The sequence below is a fragment of the Amblyraja radiata genome, chromosome 19, assembly GCF_010909765.2.
Source record: "Amblyraja radiata isolate CabotCenter1 chromosome 19, sAmbRad1.1.pri, whole genome shotgun sequence".
NCBI lineage: Eukaryota > Metazoa > Chordata > Chondrichthyes > Rajiformes > Rajidae > Amblyraja > Amblyraja radiata.
Window position 1 is genome coordinate 16,185,143 of NC_045974.1, and position 21,137 is coordinate 16,206,279.

At 41.3% G+C, this 21,137-nt stretch overlaps 1 protein-coding gene across 8 annotated transcripts in view; it reads left to right on the top strand.

The window, feature by feature from the left end:
* cnot4 (CCR4-NOT transcription complex subunit 4) overlaps window positions 1-21,137 on the top strand; it is a 123,470-nt gene that overhangs the window by 87,459 nt on the left and 14,874 nt on the right. The gene's annotated exons all lie outside the window — the stretch shown is intronic.

The window sequence follows — 21,137 nt, forward strand, 5'->3', positions numbered from 1 at the left end:
GCAGGGTGAGTGGTTCCCCTGGATTCCCTCTGGTTTACTCTCAAATTTAAAGGTGACCATGTGGGACTGAGCTGAGGCAATTTTATTTTGAAAATAATGATTATCTGGAATTCTCTATATTGAAGGGTCGTAGGGACTCGGTCCAAATTCATTCAAATCGGATTGACATTCAAGGAATCGAGGATATGGGAATATTGTAGGAATTTTGAACCAAGGTAGAAAATCACCCATGAACCAGGTGAATGGTAGAGTAGGCTTGACCACCTAATTTTCTTATTTCAAGAGAGCAAAAAAGCCATTTCCCAGTGTCCTGAGAGTTGATTCCCAGTGTCCTGAGAGTTGATTCCCAGTAGGACAACCAATGTAAGTGCCAGCAGAGCCAAGGTAACGTGAAGGGAGAAAATTGTAATATGGAATGTACTAACTGAAAGAGAAGATATTCTAGATTTTCCAAGATAAATCAGATGAATGCTTGAGGGAACTGATGGCTTATTGGAAATGTTTAGATGAGTGAAAGTAATTGGCAATCTTGCCAATATGATTCCATGGACCAAAAAGGGATTCTATGGTATGTTCTTACTGCTGTACCTTGCTGAATTTTGGTAAATAATTTCTAGTTGACTCTTGCTAATATATGTTCAAATAAGATTTTTTTCGCAAATAATTATTTCTCTCTTCATTGTATGAGATGCTTTATTATAGTGGTCTTGTATAAGAGAAGAATAAACCGTGTTTGGGTCGGGGGGGGCAATTATTGGAATATAGAAATGGTGGGGATTGGCAATGATGAAACAGCCCTAATACTCCCTAATTAAATCATTGCTTTATTTCAAAGATAAAAGGTATGTGATTAATGTAATACAAAGCAATTCTCCCTTTGTATTCTCAGCAACTTTTGTTTAAGATTGTAATTTGAGTTCTTATCAAAAGCTCTTAAAATCTCTTGTGCAAAGGAATAAAGACCGAAGAATGACATTGTTCTTGAAATATGCCATGTTTTCCCCCTTTCCATTGCAAAGCAGCAGTTTGTTTTTGTATACCAAAACATCCAATTGTATTTGCTTGGAATTGGGGCCGAGCATATTGCATCTTGAATTATAAAAATTAAAATATCAAATATTTGGTAAGATTGTAATTGAATGTGACGTAATTGAAAGTGCCGTAGAATGATGCAGTTAACAGCACTGAGAAAACCTAGGTGGTGCTAGAGTTTGCAAAATACAGCATGGAATAATGATATGACTGGTGCAATTTGATGCTATATACAGCTAGAAGAAAACACAACTGGTGCAGTTTGATTTAGTGTAGAATATGAAGAAAATCTGGTAGTTTGGATAAATATACTAGATGGAAGCAATGTGTAATATAGAGAATGGTGAGCATGTGAAAATGAACGAGTTTGATGCAGAACAGAGCCAGACACGATTGATATGTATTTTGATGTTGTATACTGAGGTGTTTATCCTTTAGTTTAAATCTTTTTTTCTTCCTTTCTAAATTTTTATACCCACCTTTGTTCCTTAATCATTACTTCCAGATTGATTAAATATCCTGTGCTCGTTACTCAAGCCCTGACCTTTGCACTGGCTTTGCTATTTGCTTGTGTACTTGCCAACAAGAAAAGTGATGGTTCATTGGGCCATTTTCATCATACCAGCTTAACATCAAGCCAAATATTTCTTGCTTGGTTGGGTGTGCTGCAAATGCAATTACGAAATAGGTACCCAGGCTATTCAACTCCTCAGTTTTGCTGAAGTAATGTAAACTAGGCTGCTAGTGGCTTTGAGTAAGCTTGAATTTAATGTTTTTCCAAAGAGTTCCAAACAGCATTTGGACTGGATAAGTTACCCATTTTTAACATGACAAATGGACAGTGTATCATAGCTCTGGTAAGCTATCCCATTCACTAACTAGATATTTAAAGAGCTTTTTCGATCACCTGATGTTAAATGTGAAATAAATGAATAATACTTCATTTTGTTTCTTAAGAGAAAATATCTCTCACACTCGGGTCTCGAGTTGCATCAACCAAATTGCCCATTTGCCACTCCGTCCCTGAAAGTATGCCATGGGTGCTAATAAATGGCACTTTCCTATAACCTGCTTGTAGATGTCTGTTTGGATTTCACCAGAACAATTTGAATCCACAACTTAGCACGACCTTGTTTCAAACATACTCAAAACAGTTGAATTCCTGACATGTATGACTGCCTTTCACATCAGCATTAGACAAAGTTAGCATCAAAGATCCTGGTCAAATTGAAGTTGATAAACACTTCATTGGTCGGGCCAGACCTCACATAAAGTAGTGGTGTGTGTTGGAGATTATCCCACCCCCTAAAGCCACGCTTCAGTCAGTAGCACAGTGCAATGTCCTAACCCAACCATCCTTCTATTTCTAATTGATCAACCTTCCATGATGTCTGAAGTGGGGATGTTTGATTGCACAAAGTTTAGTTCTATTTGCGTCTCATGAAAATGAAGTAGTTTATGCCTGATTGCAGCAAGACCATGACAACATGGGTTGAGAATTAACAAAAGTACTGAGCAATGATAATTTTCAAGACAACTGTCCAACTGCCTGTCCTTGGTGAAGGTCCTGCCATTTAATTTGAATTCCCTCAATGTTTATCTCCTGGGTGGTCCCCATTTCACCAGAAATGCAACAGGACTAGTCATATTAATACTTGGGCTACAAATGCAAATAAGACGCAAGTTACCAAAAAATATGTTGGAGTATCGTGGACTCTTCTTACAACAGCAACTAAATTAAAAATTTAGTTTTTCTTTGGTTGTAATAAATATTTATGTTTTTAATGAACCAACCTTAACTTAGCAAATTATGTGCAATAGCTGTTTGGTTATGAAGTCTTGTGATAATATCCAATTTTGCTCTGCATCTGTTTCATCTTTGGTAATTGTTCTTCCTGGCGTAATGACGTCTCAACTAACAATGGTAAATTCATATTGTTTGTTTTCAGAATACCTGGATGTTCCATTTCTTTCAGCACAAATGAAATATGTTATCGTACATGTTCTTAAGTTCATTTCAGCATTAACAGTGGAACTTCGGATCAATGGGAAATATTTCCTAGTTTATTTGAAGCAAGGTTTCTGCTCTGCCTCATCTGAAAATGAGTTGGGAACACCAAAGAGCTGAAGTCCTACTAATGAAATTGTTTCCCAGAGGAATATTTAAATAATTCCCAAATCCTGATCTGTTCTCCTTAACAAAACTGGGTATCAATCATTTAACATTAGAAAAGAAACATTAAAAGCCAAAATAAGTAATTCATTCCCTCAAGCCTGCTCTGATCAATAAGATTATGTCTAATCTTTTCCCTCCTTTCATTAACTTTTGATTCCCGTGATGTCTCAATAACCTATTGATCCTATGTTGAACTTACTCAATTAATGTCCTGTGCAGCCCCCTTGGGTAGAGTATTGCAGAGATTCATTGTCTTCTGGGTGAAGCAATTTCAGCTCATCTCAGTCCTGTATGGCCCTTTGGGAGTGTGGACTCCTGTATCCTAGGTATTTTGCACACCATCATCACTTTTTCCAATACCATCAAGCCCCATAGGATTTTTTTCATTCTTTAAAACCCCTATTATTATAAACTCTAGGTATTACAGACCCAGGCAAACGCGCCATCCCCAGAATCAATCTGGTGTACAATTCCTACTGTCCCTCAATGGCAACAACATCTGTCTAAGCTGCCTTGAGGCATCCTTTGCATTATGCTTCTCTTTGCCATTTAAAGTTTATTGCAGTTGATCCTTGCAAATGTTATATCTGGGATAATAGCTTTGACTCTGGGGAGTTGGGAGCAAGTTGCTCAACCTCTCTTTTTAATTGTTTCAGCAAAAGCGCTCTTTGAGTCCCTTCATAGGTTCATCACTCCATTTGCTTTGAAGAAACACATAACATTTGTGGACTAAGCTGCTGACACAGATTTCGATCTTCCCACACCTTGTGGCATTGTGATTTGATTTTGTTACCTTGTTTCAGTTCACTGGTAAGAGATGACTGACCTGTACTCGCGCAACACTTAAGAGAAAAGTGTTGCAGAACGGTAAATCAAAACTTTGTAGTTGGATTGTCAGCTGGGTGTTGCAAAAGCTTGAAAGCATCTGTAATCCCTCATGCAACTTGTTAATAGTCAATTTGTAGTGTGAGAAAGTCTTTTAGGGAGGGATAATTCTCCAAAGATTTTGTTTGCCATCTGTCCTGCTTCCATTTACAGGAGTATAACCAATCTCTAATAGTTTAGCGACTATTCAGCACTCTTGTGTTGGCAGGTTTCTTTCAACCACCCTGGGTTTTATACTGTGAAGCATAACGGCATTTGAAATATAATTCTGGGAGTGAGGGAAAGGCAGACGGTAATGGTGGTATTTATTTGTTCATTATCTGGCATGTATGTATATTTATGGCCAATCCTTAGCGTGGCAGTCTTCTATGAAGCTATTTTCATTATACTTAAGAGTTCCTGGGTTTCATCCCAGCACATTGAAAGGTTCAATGATTGTGTTTCCAAGTAGGGATGTTGTGCTGTTTGAAGGGGAACTTTAAGGAGGTGGTGTTTGCATGAATCTGTTGTTTGTCCTTGGTGGTAGAGGTCACAAATCTGAAGTGCAGTCTGAGTAGCCTGGGGAAATTACTGTAGTGCTGTACACTGTGGTCAAAGTGCATAAGACGTAGAGGGCAGGAATATTTGGGCAATAAATAGAATGCCGGTCAAATTGATTGCCTTGTCCTATGTAGAGTCGAGCTGCTTCAATGTGACCGCATTGAACTGGTAAGTAGAGATCATGTGCCTTGCAGATTGTGGAAAGACTTTGGGGTGCCAGGAGGTGAGTCATTTGCTACGCGATACCCAAGATATGGCCTATTTGTGTGACCATGGTTTTAATGATTCTGGTCAGTTGTGATCTTTGGGATGTTGATGGTGAATACTTATCCATGATAATTGCGTCAATAGGATCCAGAGAGTCATTTTATAGAGAAGGATTCCTGTAACATGGTCTATTAGTCAATATGAAAAATACTAATTACTACACCAAAAGTCAAGTTGGCTCATCAAACCCATGCCCGCCCAAGCAGAGCAACCCAACTTCCCCCGTTGCCATGCAGCTTTTTCACATCTGCCAACTTCTTGTGATTATTTTTTTTTTGCCATCAGCCTGACAGTTTGCAGTGGCCAATCGATCCACCACTGTCTTTGTAAACCAACCTGGCGAAAGGCCACAACATCAGAGCGGAGGACATTGGTGGTCGAGGAGGTGCGGCGACAGGAGGAGGCCGCAAGAAGTGCAAAGGCGGTCTCTCTTGCCAAACAGGGGCAATGGATGCAGTGGGAAGGTGTGGAGCGGAGGAAGATCAGCTGGAAAGAACTATGGGAAATGGAAGCAAGCAAGATCAGCTTCATCATCAGAGCGACATATGACGTGCTTCCATCACCAAAGAACCTCCATCAGTGGTATGGCGAGGATCCAACCTGTGCCCTCTGCCCAACTCCAGCGACCCTCAAACACATCATGGTAGGCTGCAAGACCAGCCTCACGCAAGGGAGATATACATGGCGGCATAATCAGGTACTAAAAAGCCTGGCATCAGTCCTTGAGAACAGGCGGTGTGCGACTAACTCCTTGCCTCCGAGAGCAACCAACCCCCCCCCCCCCCCCCCCCCCCCCCTTAAGGGCAACAACCTTTGTCCGAGAAGGACAGAAAACATCTAAACATCCTTCAACCAGATCAGAAGAAGGAAACCTATGCAGGGCCCGTGACTGGAGGATGCTGGCGGACATCGGCCGACAACTAATTTTTCCACCTGAAATTGCTTCCATCAACCTCAGGCCAGACTTGGTGTTCTGGTCCCCTTCACAGAAGACTGCTTACATCATAGAGCTCACAGTTCCATGGGAGAACTCTGTTGAGGAGGCCTATGAGCGTAAGAAGCTGCGCTACGCAGAGCTTGCAGCAGAGGCAACGCAGCGTGGCTGGAACACCAAAGTCTATCCAGTTGAAGTGGGATGCAGAGGATTTGTTGCGTCATCTACCATCAGACTGCTGAAGGAGCTTGGAATCCACGGTCAGGCTCTGCGGAAGACCATAAGATCACTCTCAGAGGCTGCTGAAAGAAGCAGCCGGTGGATTTGGCTCAAGCGGAAAGACCCATGCTGGGCCCCAAGTACGTCAGTGAGAATCTTTGGGACGGTTTGACACGGGACACACGCTGAGGGCTGATCATCCTGCAGCGGGCCGCCCTTGTGGAGGGTGTATAGTGTTAAAAGGCCGAAACACCCAGTGATGCAAGGGTACACTACTGATGATGTGTCCTGTGCCCAACTGTCCTGAAGGTTACCCAGGCCAAGATATACGTATCCCCCCCCCCGCCCCCCACCGATGTTGAGAATCTACCACTCTCAACAATCAACGAATGTCGTGAAATGCTCCCCACCTATTGGCACAAGGGACTTCTTAACATCTTGTCCTGTGTACTTGATTCTGGGGTGTAGCAGGAAGCTGGTGCAAAGTAGGGGAAACCTACATGGTAGCATGTGTAAACTCCTCACAGGCAGCACCTGAAGTCAGGGTCAAACTTGGGTTGAAGATAGACAAAAATGCTGGAGTAACTCAGCGGGACAGACAGCATCTCTGGAGAGAAGGAATGGCCGACGTTTCTGGTCGAGACCCTTCTTCAGACTGATGTCAGGGGAAACTTGGGTTCTTGGAACTGAGGCAACAGTACAAACTGCACTGCCATCATTCCACTTCGTTGTCAGCTGCCTCCTTGTTTACCTCTCATCTACATCTTGATTGGTAGAATTTGTACATAACTTGTTCCTGGAGCCCTATTTAAAATATTTGCTCTGAGCCCAGTCTCTTTAAAGACAAGATACTGGGGTAGGTTTGCTGATGAGGTACTTGTGTATATATAAATATTGCTCAATGATATGATTGTTTGCCTTCTCCATCTCTTTCTACTGTTGAATGTTGAAATGGACTAAAGTGAAGCTCTCGTTTAAATAAAACACGTTGAGTGACGTTACCAGGCTAAGTTCAGAGCCTACCTAAGTGCAGTTCTACAAAACTAGATTATCATGGCCTTTTAATCATGTCATTTTAATGCTGATACTGGGAGCTGTCATCCTGCATTTAAAGTGGGCGATGGAAAATGAAGCCACTATTATCTTGCACAGATGTTTACAATTACCAGTTATAAACATTAAAATCCATCTGTCATATTTATCTCACTTAAATAATTTGTCTCAAGACACTGTATAGGTCATCGATCCTTCTGGTCATTAACTTTGCCAGAATTACCCATAAATGTACCCATGAATGACGTACTGTTCATTTCATTGGAAATATTCTCATTGGTTTGCAGTGCTTAAAACTCCACTGGCTACTTTTATCCAGACAGCACTTCATCATCGTTACCCGCTTGTCTCCTGTTATCAATTATTTTCTCAGTCTGCTGACACCCCAAAGAATATTGTCAAATGGCTTTTCTGAAAATTGAAGTCAACTGTCAATATGAATAATGCAGATTGGGCGGTGTTAGTCAAGGGAGAAGTGACAAATGCTTTTCATCAATAACCTTTGACCAGATTTGGAAGGTGTTGGAGATGAACAAATACAAGCTCATGCAAAAAGTGAGCAGGATAAGAACAAAATGGCAGTAAACGGCAGGAGTGATGAAATGAAAAGGTGTAATAATGAAGCAGGCATGGAAGCCAGGTGTAAATGATTACTCCACAATATCAGGGTGGCAGAGAAACATGGAGGCACTGATGCCACAGGAGCTTTATGTGGTCTAACATTGTTGCCACAGAGGCGCAGAGAATGTAACCTTAATATTCCATGGAAATAAAATACTGCAGATCAAATTATATGGAGGTAATGTAGACACAGGTACAAAATAGAAACAAAAATACAAAATAGAAGATACAAAAATAGAAACAATGTGCTGGAATAACTCAGTGGGCCAGGCGGCATTCTGGAGGGCATGAATGGGCAACATTTGGGGTCGGCACCATTTTTCAGACTGATTGTAGCTAGCAGGGGGAAGAAAGCTGGAAGAGAGATGGGACCCCCCCTTTTTTCCCCGCTCCCTGGATGTATACCCATTTCCCCTCATCTGCCCTATTTTTCCTGCCCCCTTCTACTTAAATCCCTTTCTCTAGTTTTGTATTTCATGCCTCCTCTCTCCATATCTCGTTTCACAGCATTTTGTCTTTTTATCTCTGGCCTTGGTCCAATCATTTGCCAGTCAACACCTCTGCCCGCCCCCCAGCCTACTTAACGACCAAATAAAGTGTATGCATTACCTGCGGTAAGGGTGTTCTATAAGGAGTTACCACTGTTACCAGAGCAGTAATATCCTCTGGATGGGCTATGTTGCCTCAAATTATAGGAACCATGTTCAATACTGACCTTATGGATTCCCATCCATGTCTTAAAGGCATGCTGCTGGGTTAATTGACAACAGTAAATTACCAATCAGTTGAGGTAATTGGCAAAAGAACCAAAGGGGAGTTGAGTGAATAAACTAAGCTATCGGCAAATGGAACTGGTGGGATTGCTCTTCTGGGAGATGTTTTTGTGTGGTATATTCTTCCAAGGGAGATGGGCTTTGCAAGTTGAGCCAGCATTTAATCGTCCTTGACCTAATTGTCCTTGGTTTGGTGATGGTAAATTGCCGCCTTGAACCACTGCCAGTCCTGAAAGTGTGGATATACCACAATCATGGAGAAAGGTCAAGGATTGACGCAGCGGAAGAGAAGGAATAGCAATGTATTTTAAAGTCAGATTGGTGTGTGGCTTGGAAGACAATTTCCAGGTTGTGGTGGTCCCAAGCTTTTGCTGATCTAGTCCTTCCAAATGGAAGAGGTCATGGGTTGCAAAGGTGCTGTCCAAGGAGTTTGGTAAGTTGCTGCAGATCGTCCAACTGCCACCATTCTGCATCAGTTGCAGAGTGAATGATTGTGGATGGGGTGCCTATCATGCGAGCTGCGATGTTCTGTATTGTGCCGAGCTGCTTTAGTATTGATGAAGCCACATTAATCAATGCAAATAAAGAGTAGTCCATAACACCCCCGATTTGAGCCTTGTATTAGCTCAAATCAGGGTAGACTTCGGGGAGTCAGGAGAAAGTTGCATGCCGCAAGATTTCTTTCCCTGACCTGCTCTTGCAGCCACATGATCTACATGGCTTCTCCAGTTCCGTTTCTGGTCAATGGTAACTCCCCAGATATTGGTAGTGGGGGATTCAGTGATGATGATGCTATGATGATGTCGGGAATTTGTTGGATTTTCTCTTGTTGGATATTGTCATTGCCCGGCACTTGTGGGTACCAATGTAAATTGCCACCGATCAACTTGAACCTGGATATTGACCAGGTCTTGCTGCCGTTAGTTGGGCGGTGCTCTTGAGGAATCACAAATGATACTGAATATTTGTGATTGAACATCTCTACTTCTGACCTTACAATTGAAGGAAGGTCATTGAAGCAGATGATGGAGATAATGATGGCCAATTAGGAAAAGGGAGATGCAACGAGACCTGGGTGTCATGCTACACCAGTCATTGAAAGTAGGCATGCAGGTGCAGCAGGCAGTGAAGAAAGCGAATGGTATGTTAACATTCATAGCAAAAGGATTTGAGTATAAGAGCAGGGAGGTTCAACTGCAGTTGTACAGGGTCTTGGTGAGACCACACCTGGAGTATTATGTACAGTTTTGGTCTCCTAATCTGAGGAAAGACATTCTTGCCATAGAGGGAGTATAGAGAAGGTTCACCAGACTGATTCCTAGGATGGCAGGACTTTCATATGAAGAAAGACTGGATAGACTTGGCTTGTACTCGCTAGAATTTAGAAGATTGAGGGGGGATCTTATAGAAACTTACAAAATTCTTAATGGGTTGGACAGGCTAGATGCAGGAAGATTATTCCCGATGTTGGGGAAGTCCAGAACAAGGGGTCACAGTTTAAGGATAAGAGGAAGGTCTTTTAGGACCGAGATGAGGAAATCATTTTTTACACAGAGAGTGGTGAATCTGTGGAATTCTCTGCCACAGAAGATAGTTGAGGTCAGTTCATTGGCTATATTTAAGAGAGAGTTAGATGTGGCCCTTGTGGCTAAAGGGTTCAGGGGATATGGAGAGAAGGCAGGTATGGGATACTGAGTTGGATGATCAGCCATGATCATATTGAATGGCGGTGCAGGCTCGAAGGGCCGAATGGCCTACTCCTGCACCTATTTTCTATGTTTCTATGATGATTGGGCCTGGGACATTACCTTAAGGGATTCCTGTGCAATGTCATTTGGCTGAGATGTTTACCTCTTAACACCACAAACTTTTTCCCTGTGCTAGGAATGATTCACGATGAATTGATCGGAATCCTTGCACCGTGGAAAATCGGTGAAAGTATGTCAATACACACTAATCTGCTGCCTGTGTTCAGACAAGTTAAATTAATTCCTGCTAACACCAATTTTATTTGGTCAGACATGTCTTGTGTTTTGACATCAGTTGTACTCCACAGTCCAACTGGATCTTGTGAATATCTCTGCTGTATCTTGTATGTGATAACCACACCAAGGCTAGAAGCAAACTGGTATCAGACAAGGTGAATTGCCACAAAGAATTGGATCACAGAGTATCTAACCTTTCCAAATTTTACCGCTAAAAGTAGGTGAGGTTTTAATGGATTGCATTGAGTGGTGTTACCTTGATACTGGTGAGGTGTTGAATGGCTTTTTTGTGTTGATGTTGATCTGCATAGTATTTCAACTCTATTGTTTTGAATGCTGAGATGAGTTTGTGTCTGATCTGAACGACTTTTAATGCTTCAACTGGCTAAATGTTTGCTCATTTATGGCTTTGGCTTTCACTTGGTGGGTCAGTGTAATAATGGGTTTGTTTTGTAAGTAAATATGGAATGGGAGCTTTTCTATTCGAATACATTTCAAGTAGAATCTTCCCTATCGCGATTTTCATGTTCCCTTTCAGTGTGGTTGTACCGCACTGTGATTCCTGCAATGGGAGATGTCGTATGTTCATGCCGTTGTCACTATTTGAATTAGTTATTAATTCCGTGATATCAGGTAAGTGACTTAATTAGTCTCTTGGGATACATGTCTAAATTTCTATTGTGCGTTGGAAGAGTGGAAAACACCTGCTTTGCTCACAGAACATCAAGCATCCTGCACAAATATCCCATTACATGAAAGACTTATTTTGCAGGTTAAGTCTCCAGTTCTGCAATGCAATGTCCATTGCAAAGAATGAATTAATTAATTAATTAATGTTTATTGGCCACGTATTCACATACAAGGAATTTGCCTTGGTGCTCCGCCTGCAAGTGACAACATGACATACAGTGACAGTTAAGATTGATACATAAAACATTAAACATTAATAATAAAACATTATTGATTAAGCATGTGAATTAAATGAAATACCAGAGCAAAAGAGTTGAACGTATCACTAATATGTGAGATTACAGTATATAATTTGACCCTCTGTTTAACTGAAGGTAGCTAAGCCTCTGTACTGAACCCTGTTAATCTTCTCTGTACAAATCTTATCTCCCTTAAGTAGTTATGCTTTTATTACTTGAAAGTTCAAGAATGAGAACATGAGCCCATTGTTTAATCAGTTGTATCGAGCCAGTGGAATTGGTTTCATTCTGGCTTTAGACCTGGATAGTGATTTGTTTCGTGTTTGACGTGTTTTTCAAAGATTACAGAGCTATACTCAATAATGCAGCTCTAACCTTTTGGTCACGAACAAATGTGAAAAGCAGTAGCATAGCTAATCTATATTTGAATATGCCTATTTTATAAATATAAATACCACAGCCCTGAATAAGCAAGTGCTCCAAAACAAATGTTTTTAACGAAATCTTGGTTTTGCTTTTTATCAAAACTGACATTCTCAAAATATCCATGGCAGGTGCCTTTGCATCCAGATAGGATAGGTTGGAGCCAACTTGCTCATAACTGAGGATTTAACTGACTGCTGCGGTACTTTTCACTGATTTATGTTTCATGGGTTGTCCTTTGCTGGCATTGGAATGCATACTCTGCTGCAAGATTGTTCATTGGCATAGACTTCCTTCAGCCCCATGCCTTTAAACTGGGCCTTTAAATATAAAGCAAGCAGGAAAGTTCTGAAGCAGGCAATAAGAAATGTAACTGGCAGGTGGGATTAAAGAAAATCCCAAGACTTTTTACACGTACATTAAACAGTGAATGGCAGGGCATTTTAGAGAACAAGAGCAGAGGGATCTGGGAGTGCAGGTACATAGTTCCTTAAAAGTGGCATCACAAGTAGTTAAGCTGGTCATAAAGGCTTTCAACACATTGGTCTTCATCAGTTAAAGTATAGAAGTTGGGAGGTGATGTTACAGTTATGCAAGACATTGGTGAGGCCACATGTAGAGTATTATTCAGTTTTGGTCACCCTGTTATAGGAAAGATGTTAAGCTGGAACGTGTGCAGACAAGATTTACAAGGATGTTGCTAGGACTCGAGGGCCTGAGCTATAGAGATAGGTTGAGCAGGCCCATCACACAAGCCAACCTCCCTTCTATTGACTCAATTTTATACCTCGTGTTGCCTTGACAAGGCCAGTAGCATAATCAAGGGTGGGTCGCACCCTGGCCATTCCCGCTTCTCCCCCCTCCCATCAGGCAAACGGTATTGAAGTGTGACAACCCACACCTCTAGATTCAGGGGCAGTTTCTTCCTAGTTGTTGTCAGGCCACTGAATCATCCTACCACAACAAGAGAGCAATGCTGAACTACTATCTACCTCTTTGGTGATCCTCGGACTATCCTTGATCTGAACTTTGCTGACTTTACCTTGCACTAAAGGTTATTCCCTTATCATGTATCTATACACTGTAATTGGCTCAATTGTAATCATGCATTGTCTTTCCGCTGACTGGATAGCATGCACCAAAAGCTTTCCGCTGTACGTGGCAATATACAAAACCGAAAAGAAAACGCTAGGATTTTAATCCTTGGAGCACAGGAGTTGGGGGGGGGGGAGGATCGTGTAGATGTGTACAAGATATGAGAGGAATAGAAAAGGGTCATTGGAGTATTGTTCAATAGGGGAATCGAGAACCCGGGAACATGGATTTAATATGGGGAGGGGGAAGATTTAATAGGAACCAGTGGCAACTTTTTTTACACAAGGATGGTAGGTGTATGGGCTGCCAGAGGAGGTAGTTGAGGCAGGTACTATTGCAATGTTTAGAAAACATTTGGACAGGTACATGGATAGGATAGGGTTAGAGGGATATGGGCCAAACCCAGGGACTGGGTTTGTTGGTCGGCATGAGCAAGTTGGACCGAAGGGCCTGTTTCCATATTGCATGATTCTATGACATTAAAAAGAGGGTAAGGAGAGAGAGAAGGTTGGACAACAAGGATAAAAGAGGAAATGTATGCTTGAAGGCGAGGTACCAAATAAGTACTTTATGTCTGCATACTAGAAGTACATGGAGGATGGTGAGATCAGCTTGGGGTATCCTAATATGCTAGGATGGTGTGAAATCATGGACAGTGTTGTTGGGTCTCTTGAAAAGCATGAAGGTGAATAAAACCAGAGAGCCTGATGGGATCCATCCCACCTTATTAAAATAAGAGATTGCAGGGGCCTTGAAGATCTTGATGTCGTCTCTAACCACGGACAAGGTCCTGGAGGAAGAGAATATCCAATGGTATTTCTTTGTTTATGTGTAATCGTGATAATCCATGACATTGAGCCTCGCGTCAATGATAGAGAAGCTATAAGAGAAGATTCCTCCGGATGGCATTTAGATTCTTCAGGATCTGATTTATTTATATTTGGAAGAAAATTGACTAAGGACAGTCATCATGGCTTTGCCTGCCATCAGGTCATGTCTTACCAGTTTGGTTGAGTTTTTTTCTTTGAAGTGAAAGTGAAGCCTCATCAATGACCTTCCTTCCAACATGGTCCAATGGGGATTTTAATTGAATACAGTGCTTCGGACTATTTGTAACTCCTAAGCAAATGAATCAGCCCTTATCTGCAAGCAGCAAGCCTGCAGTTATGAGCTGATAAGAAGCAAATAACAGTGATGCCATGAAAATGCCGCACAGTGACCGTCCCCAAGAAGACACTCTAAATATTCATCCCTATATTCAGTGGGGATATATTCATCCCTACATTCCATTCGCAGTGTCCGCCCCCATCTTGACCAAGAACTCAACTGCACCTGCAAGGATGGCTGCAAGAATTGGTCAGAGGCATCTTAAGGAGAGAGACTCACCACCTGAAGCCCCAGAGCCTTTCCACCATCCATAAAACATGTCGGGATGATGAAATTGCCTCTACTTGTCTAGATGAGTGCAGCTTGAATAAAGCAGCTCACTTGATTTGCACTCCATTCGCCCCCACAACATTTATTCCCTCCACCTCCAGCACAAGATGACTGCGGTGTTTATCATTGACAACATGCATGCCATTGCTCTCACTGGCCACTTCAATAGAACCTGCTGGTTACCCTGCACCCAAATGCGTTCTGTTCTTCAGTGTCACTGGATTGAAATCCTGAACCTTCTACCCAAACTAATGTGGCAATATCTTCCTCGGAAGGACTGCAGAGTTTTAAGGAGGTGGCAACCAAGCACACGTGGCTAAAGGGATCAGGGGGTATGGAGAGAAGGCAGGTACAGGATACTGAGTTGGATGATCAGCCATGATCATATTGAATGGCCTACTCCTGCACCTATTTTCAATGTTTCTATTTTCAAACACTCTTCTGTGACTGCCAGATCCTGAAAAAAATGCTAATTGAAAGACCTGTCTTTGGGGGACAATGTTCTGGCGCAGGTGCAGGGTGGATCTTGTGAAATGAATTGTGGAGAGAAAGTCCAAATAGGGTGCATTTTGGATGTCTTAAAAATTATCTGCTTCAGTAGTCAACAATGAGATGACACGTGAACCCATGATAAGAAGGCGATGGTTGATGGTCAATACAGGAAACATGGTTTAAGAAATGTGTCTGAATGTGAAAATATCTCAAATAAGGCGACTGAAAGCTCCTCGCCTTGTAGCGGGATAGACGTGGAGCTGCAAGATGACCAAAGTTGGGAATTGAATACACTAAGCAGAAGATGTTTAGAGAGCATAGACAAAATGGGAAAGGAGGTATAAACCTGAAAAACACTGGTGTGGAAGTGAGTATCTACATTTGCTGCTGAAAAAGGTGGCCATCAGCTCGAAGAATGGTGTGAAGAAACTGAAGATTTGCAAATGGGCAAAAGGTGGCAAATGAATTGTAATTTTGGAAAATATGAAATTATGCAAACAAATTTAGTAATAATTTATAACAGTTAACAGATAATGTGATGTGCTTGTTCTCAAAATGTAAAAATCCAGGTGTTGAAAGCAGTTATGAAGTCTAGTATCTTCATTTTTACAATCCAGGCATTAGTACAAAAGTAATGAGGGTTTTGCTCAGAATACAGAACTTTGATTGGGCTTCATTTAAAATATGTACAGTGTTTGGTCACCTTGTACAAAGAACGAATGCATGCTTCAGTCACGAGTAATTTTCCCAGATGGATTAAATTAGATGAGATTGACACCCAAAAAACTGCATACACTGGAAATCTAAAATAATAACACAAAATGCTGGAAACAGCAGGTCAGACAACATCAATGGAAAAATAATCTGAGTTAATGTTACAGGCTAGTATCAACGTTACAGGCTGTCTGAGCAGAGTGCTTCTGTTTTATTCCTAAAATGAGTAATGTCTTTGGAGGAGAAATTGTAAAGTTGATCTCTAGTCACTGGAATTGAGCAGTAATTTAATTGGGGAAATTAGATTGGCAGTGCACAATTCAGTGAAAGTAACAGTTAAAGTGCAGAGAGGCTGGAGAGACGAGAACTTGAGGGCAGAGTCTTGGGTTGAGGGGGTTGACCGTCTATGGCTGAGGTGAGAACTTACTGTATGCAATGGCTTCTAACAATAGGGATGTGGATTCTCTGTCACTCTGTATTTTCAAGGCTAAGATTGACTTTTGGACACCAAACAAATCAAAGGATCTAGTGCACAGGGGTACATTAGACAAGACACAGCATCAACCGTGGTTTTGTAGAATGACAGAACAGACACTGAGGGGTTGCTACTACTTCCTCTCATGCCATCACAAAATTAGTCCAAATAGCTCTATTACTTAAAACTTTCCATCTGGCTTGTAGGTCATATCTCAAATGTTCATCCAAATAATTTAAAATGTAAAGTATTTTGCCTCCATTCTTTCTGGCTCGAGTTCCAAACGTCAATCCCCATTTTTGTGATTATAATTTTTCTTTGACTCCCCTTTGATCTTTGCTTTGATTCGATGATGTTCATGTATTTGAGTGCTCTGACAGGGAAATGGGTCTTTTGCACACGGTCCATGACCCTATAAATGTATACATCTCTAACTTTATTATCAGCTGCCTAAATAAAGCAATCCCTGCCTAACCAATTGTTCTTCATAACTTCGCTTCTAAAAATCTGGCACCAACTTTGTAAATCTCCTCACTATCCTTACTGGAGCCATCACCTTATAATGTGGCGAAAGGAACTGCACTTGATGCTCCCAACTTGGTCCCAGTTGGAGCTCATAGCATTCCAACATTACTTCCTGAGATCCAGTAGTTATGTTTCATCATTCCTCTTGCAAACTGATATTGCAGGCTTCAGCCCTCCAGTCTTATGCCTCTTATCTATTTAATCTTCCTCAGTGACAGCAACTTATGGTTTAATTCGCTGGAATTTTGCACATCCCTCCCCTTTATTGCTCCTTGTCTCCAGTCAACATTCCTACTCCTGAGCAGAAACTTTTCCTGGCAGTGCCTTAGCTGTTTGAAACTTAGAGCCATTATTTCACCTCTCATTTCTGAATATTAATGTTGCTTGAAATGATTTGACGAACAGCAGAGCCAGCTGGATCTCTAACCTTTGCGATACTGGCATTTATAGTCATTGTGTAACCTCGTGATTTATGTTGACACTTCAAATGATTGTGTTTGAAATTCAGTTCCTTTGTGTACAGTGTAATTATCAGATGGATCGGGGCAGGCAGAATTGACCGTTAACAAAGTCACCAGTGAAATGGAACAAACTTTCATTACAATGTTCTTGGTAGTTGGAGTAATCAGCACAATTTTGCTTGTGTTTTAATTTCTTAAATGTTGTAGAAGCTTGGCAGTATTAAATAGCTGCAAAATGAAAATAGCTTAAAATCCTACTTTGACCAGATAAACAGGGTTATGGTGTGGAAATGAAGGTTATAAGGTCATAAGTGATAGAAGAAGAATTAGGTCATTCGGCCCATCAAGTCTACTCCACCATTCAATCTTGGCTGATCTATCTCTCCTTCCTAACCCCATTCTCCTGCCTTCTCCCCATAACCCCTGACACCTGTATTAATCAAGAATATATCGCTATCTACCTTAAAGATATCCACTGACTTGGCCTTCACAGCTTTCTGTGGCAAAGAATTCCACAGATTCACCACTTTCTGACTAAAGAAATTTATCCTCATCTCCATCTTAAAAGAACGTCCTTTAGTTCTGTCTCTCCCACTAGTGGAAACATCCTCTCCACATCCACTCTATCCAAGCCTCTCACCATTCTGTATGTTTCAATGAGGTCCCCCCCTCATTCTTCTAAACTCCAATGAGTACAGGCCCGACTAACGCTCGTCATAGGTTAACCTGCTCATTCCTGGGATCATTCTTGTAAATCTCCTCTGGATCCTCTCCAGAGTCAGCACATCATTCTTCAGATATGGTGCCCAAAATTGCTCAATATTCCAAATTCCAAATGTGGCCTTATAGAGCCTCAGCATTACATACCTGCTTTTGTATACAAGTCCTCTTGAAATAAATGCTAACATTGAGTTTGCTTTCTTGACTACCGATTCGACTTACAGATCAACTTTTTGGGAATCCTGCACCAATACTCCCAAATCCCTTTGTACCTCCGATTTATGGATTCTGAAATGAAGACTGAATTAGTATTGAGTGATAAGGATTGAGAGGGATGGGGGGGAGGAGTTTAGGGATGGGGGGGAGGAGGGTTGGGGTTATGGACGGTTGGGGTGGGGGGGGAGAAGGCAGAAGAAAAACTTTTCAACCAACTAAAAGTAACTGACCGGTAGCATTGAAGAATCTTTACTCAAGGATCTGTTGTATTGTTTTTAGAAAATAAAATGGTTAAAAATTCAGTCAAGCTGAAATCATCCACTAATTAAAAAATGAAGTAATAGTCAAATGATTTCTGTAGAAAGATTGCATACTTTCTGTAAATTCTGAGATGACTGAGGAGTATGATTGTACTCTAAAGACGTACAGGTTTGTAGGCTAATTGGCTTGGTTTAAATGTAAATTGTCCCTAGTGTTGTAGGATAATGTTAGTGTGTGGGAGAATCGTTGGTTGGAGCAGACTCGGTTGGCCGAAGGGACTGTTCCAGGCTATAAATTAACCTAACGTACAGTTAAGAATCCTGCTATAGATGGGATAAGTGGCATAATGGGCCAAGTGGATTGGATTGTTGTTTGCTGCCTTTCCTCATAATTTCCATGCAACTCCTGTCATGGAGATCTGGCATGCTTGGTGCTTTTCTGACTGCTGCTACTCCATTTGGGGCGCCATGGGAGCAGGGAATTCATGGCCATTACAGTTATTCAGACATTTTGAGAGTATACTTGTTCTCTCTGCTCTTGTGGAATATTGGAGTGATGGAGCTTGGTGAAGAGTGCTAGTTTCTGCTATCTGGCAGAGCTGGTAAAGTACAGTCAAGATCTTTGTATTGGCCTGAGTGAAGGTTTTGATCTTGACCTCTCTGATAATGGATTTGGAAGATATTGTGCAGTCAAGGGTGATACCTCTTTGTAGTTCCAACAGCAGATTGTTCAAAGTTTACCACCTAGCAGTAATCATTGTTTAGTAGACAATGCTGGGATTAAGCGCTTTGTTTCCAACTATATTTTTCCTCATTTGGCTCAAGTGCATTTTTCAATATCTGCCTTGTCTGTGAAATGGCTCTCAAGGTATGGCAAGTGATGCACATTTTCCAGAGTTTCTTTAAAAATGGAGGTTGTTGCAGACAAGGGATGATGTTGTAAGATATATGCAGGGTGGTAAGGACCTTTCTATCTTTGTGTAACCCCCATTCTCTTGTCAGGATCAGCGAACAAGTCCACATGTCATGCCATTTAATGTGTACATTGTATACTGTATACTGTAACTCTGACTGAGGTGAACTTGGTGCTGAAGTGGAGATGAAGCTTGAACATTTTCCTGGTCACCTTTTAAATTAGCTCTACCCCAGCATGAAGCTTGTGGAAGGTAAGGTGCATTATCGCAACAAACGTCAAGAAGAGGATTGGTGCGAACGGCATAGCCATCATGCACTTTGATATATCTGTGGTTTGGGATCACGATTAACAAGTCGTCATGTTGCAAAAATTGGACGCTCGTGAACCTTTGGAGATAACCAAATGATAAGGATTCTTCATAATCCATCTCAGTTGACAATGTTTTTTGCTGAGTTTACATTTTTATTTTATGAAAATACTTTATGTACTTGATAGATGGAATAAGCGTTCTCTTTTTGCCCTCGCTTCCCATTGGCTTTGAATAACTGTAATGACCATCAACTCTCTGCTCCTACATTTGGAGCACCCATGATGCCCAAATGGAGTAGCAGCAGTCAGAAAAGCACCAAGCATGCCAGATCTCCATGACAGGATTTACATGGAAGTTGGGGATATTCATAATAGCCTCAGTTGTGGAACTCTTCCAAGTGTCCCTTCCATCCAGCACTGCCTGCTTCTGTGTCCCAGCTGAATTACCTTCCTTTTGCCCATCAGCTGTATTTTATTATTAGGTATTTATTCATTGTTTTGAAAATACCTTTGTCTTCAGATGGCAAAGCAACCATTTATTTCCCACCCATCCCCAGCCTCTTGAAATATGTGTTTTTCTACTCTAAGAACACCGTTATTTTACAATCAATTGATTCCTGCACTTCCTTGTTGTTCGCACCAAGTATCTTAACTTTCTGGTGGAAAAGACAAGAATTTTCATGGGTGCTAATTATGGTGAAGCTGAGGTGTGCACATCGCATTTCCTATTAGGTGCACATTATTAGGTTATTTGTGAGAACTTTGTTTCCGAAATATTGTTCCTGGTGTCAGATGTGTAGGTCCCTATAACTGCATTTCTCACAGCAGAATAGTTTTCACCGTGGGATACTGTGCATCTTGATCTGCATTAATAATTGGAGTTATTGGAGCTGCCAAAAGAGATAGATCACAGATCTTTACAGCATGGAGACGAGCCCTTTTGGTCCATCTCATTCTTGCTTTTAGTGGATCTCCTATCTTTCTTCATTTTGTTCATTTTCAACCAATCAAATGTGTTAAGCAATGAATTAATGTCCTCACCTCACAATCACCGTTTGAGTTCTGACCTGTGTGTAGAATTAGTGAGGATTTATTTGTTCGCAGAATGTGAATGTGGCAATACTGACAGTAAATGTCCATCACTAATTGCCCTTGAGCTGAGTCAACTACATTGGTGGACCTGTGGAATGGCTTCCCTATTACAACGTTTTATGACAATGCAGTAGTCACTTAGTTTGTTTTCTGAGGAGCTTCTAAAATAAATTAATTGATTTTAATTGATTTAGTTGCCGTTCTATTCAAATTATGTCTTTCGTTCACTTGTCCAGAACACTAACTTCTTCTTCTTCTTCTTGCGTATGGCTTGCACAGCCTAAAGTTGTAGGACAACTTGTTCTATTTGATCTTACTTGATTGTGCACGCCAGATTTATTGCATTCATTGAAACAGGAGGAACCATATGAAGGTTGCAATCTCCCACCCCAGAACTCTAACTGTTGGTCCACATTTGGGTTTGTATAGTACAGATTGGCATTGAGGTAATAATGGTGTGGACAGTGAGGGCTAGTTGAACTTGAGGTAATCTTTGAAGGAGTCCAAAACTCTGTCCATTCATTCTCATCCTCTGGGATGAAAGGAAGTGGAAAGTTCAGTTGGTGGAATCTCCAGTTTTAGGGTTTA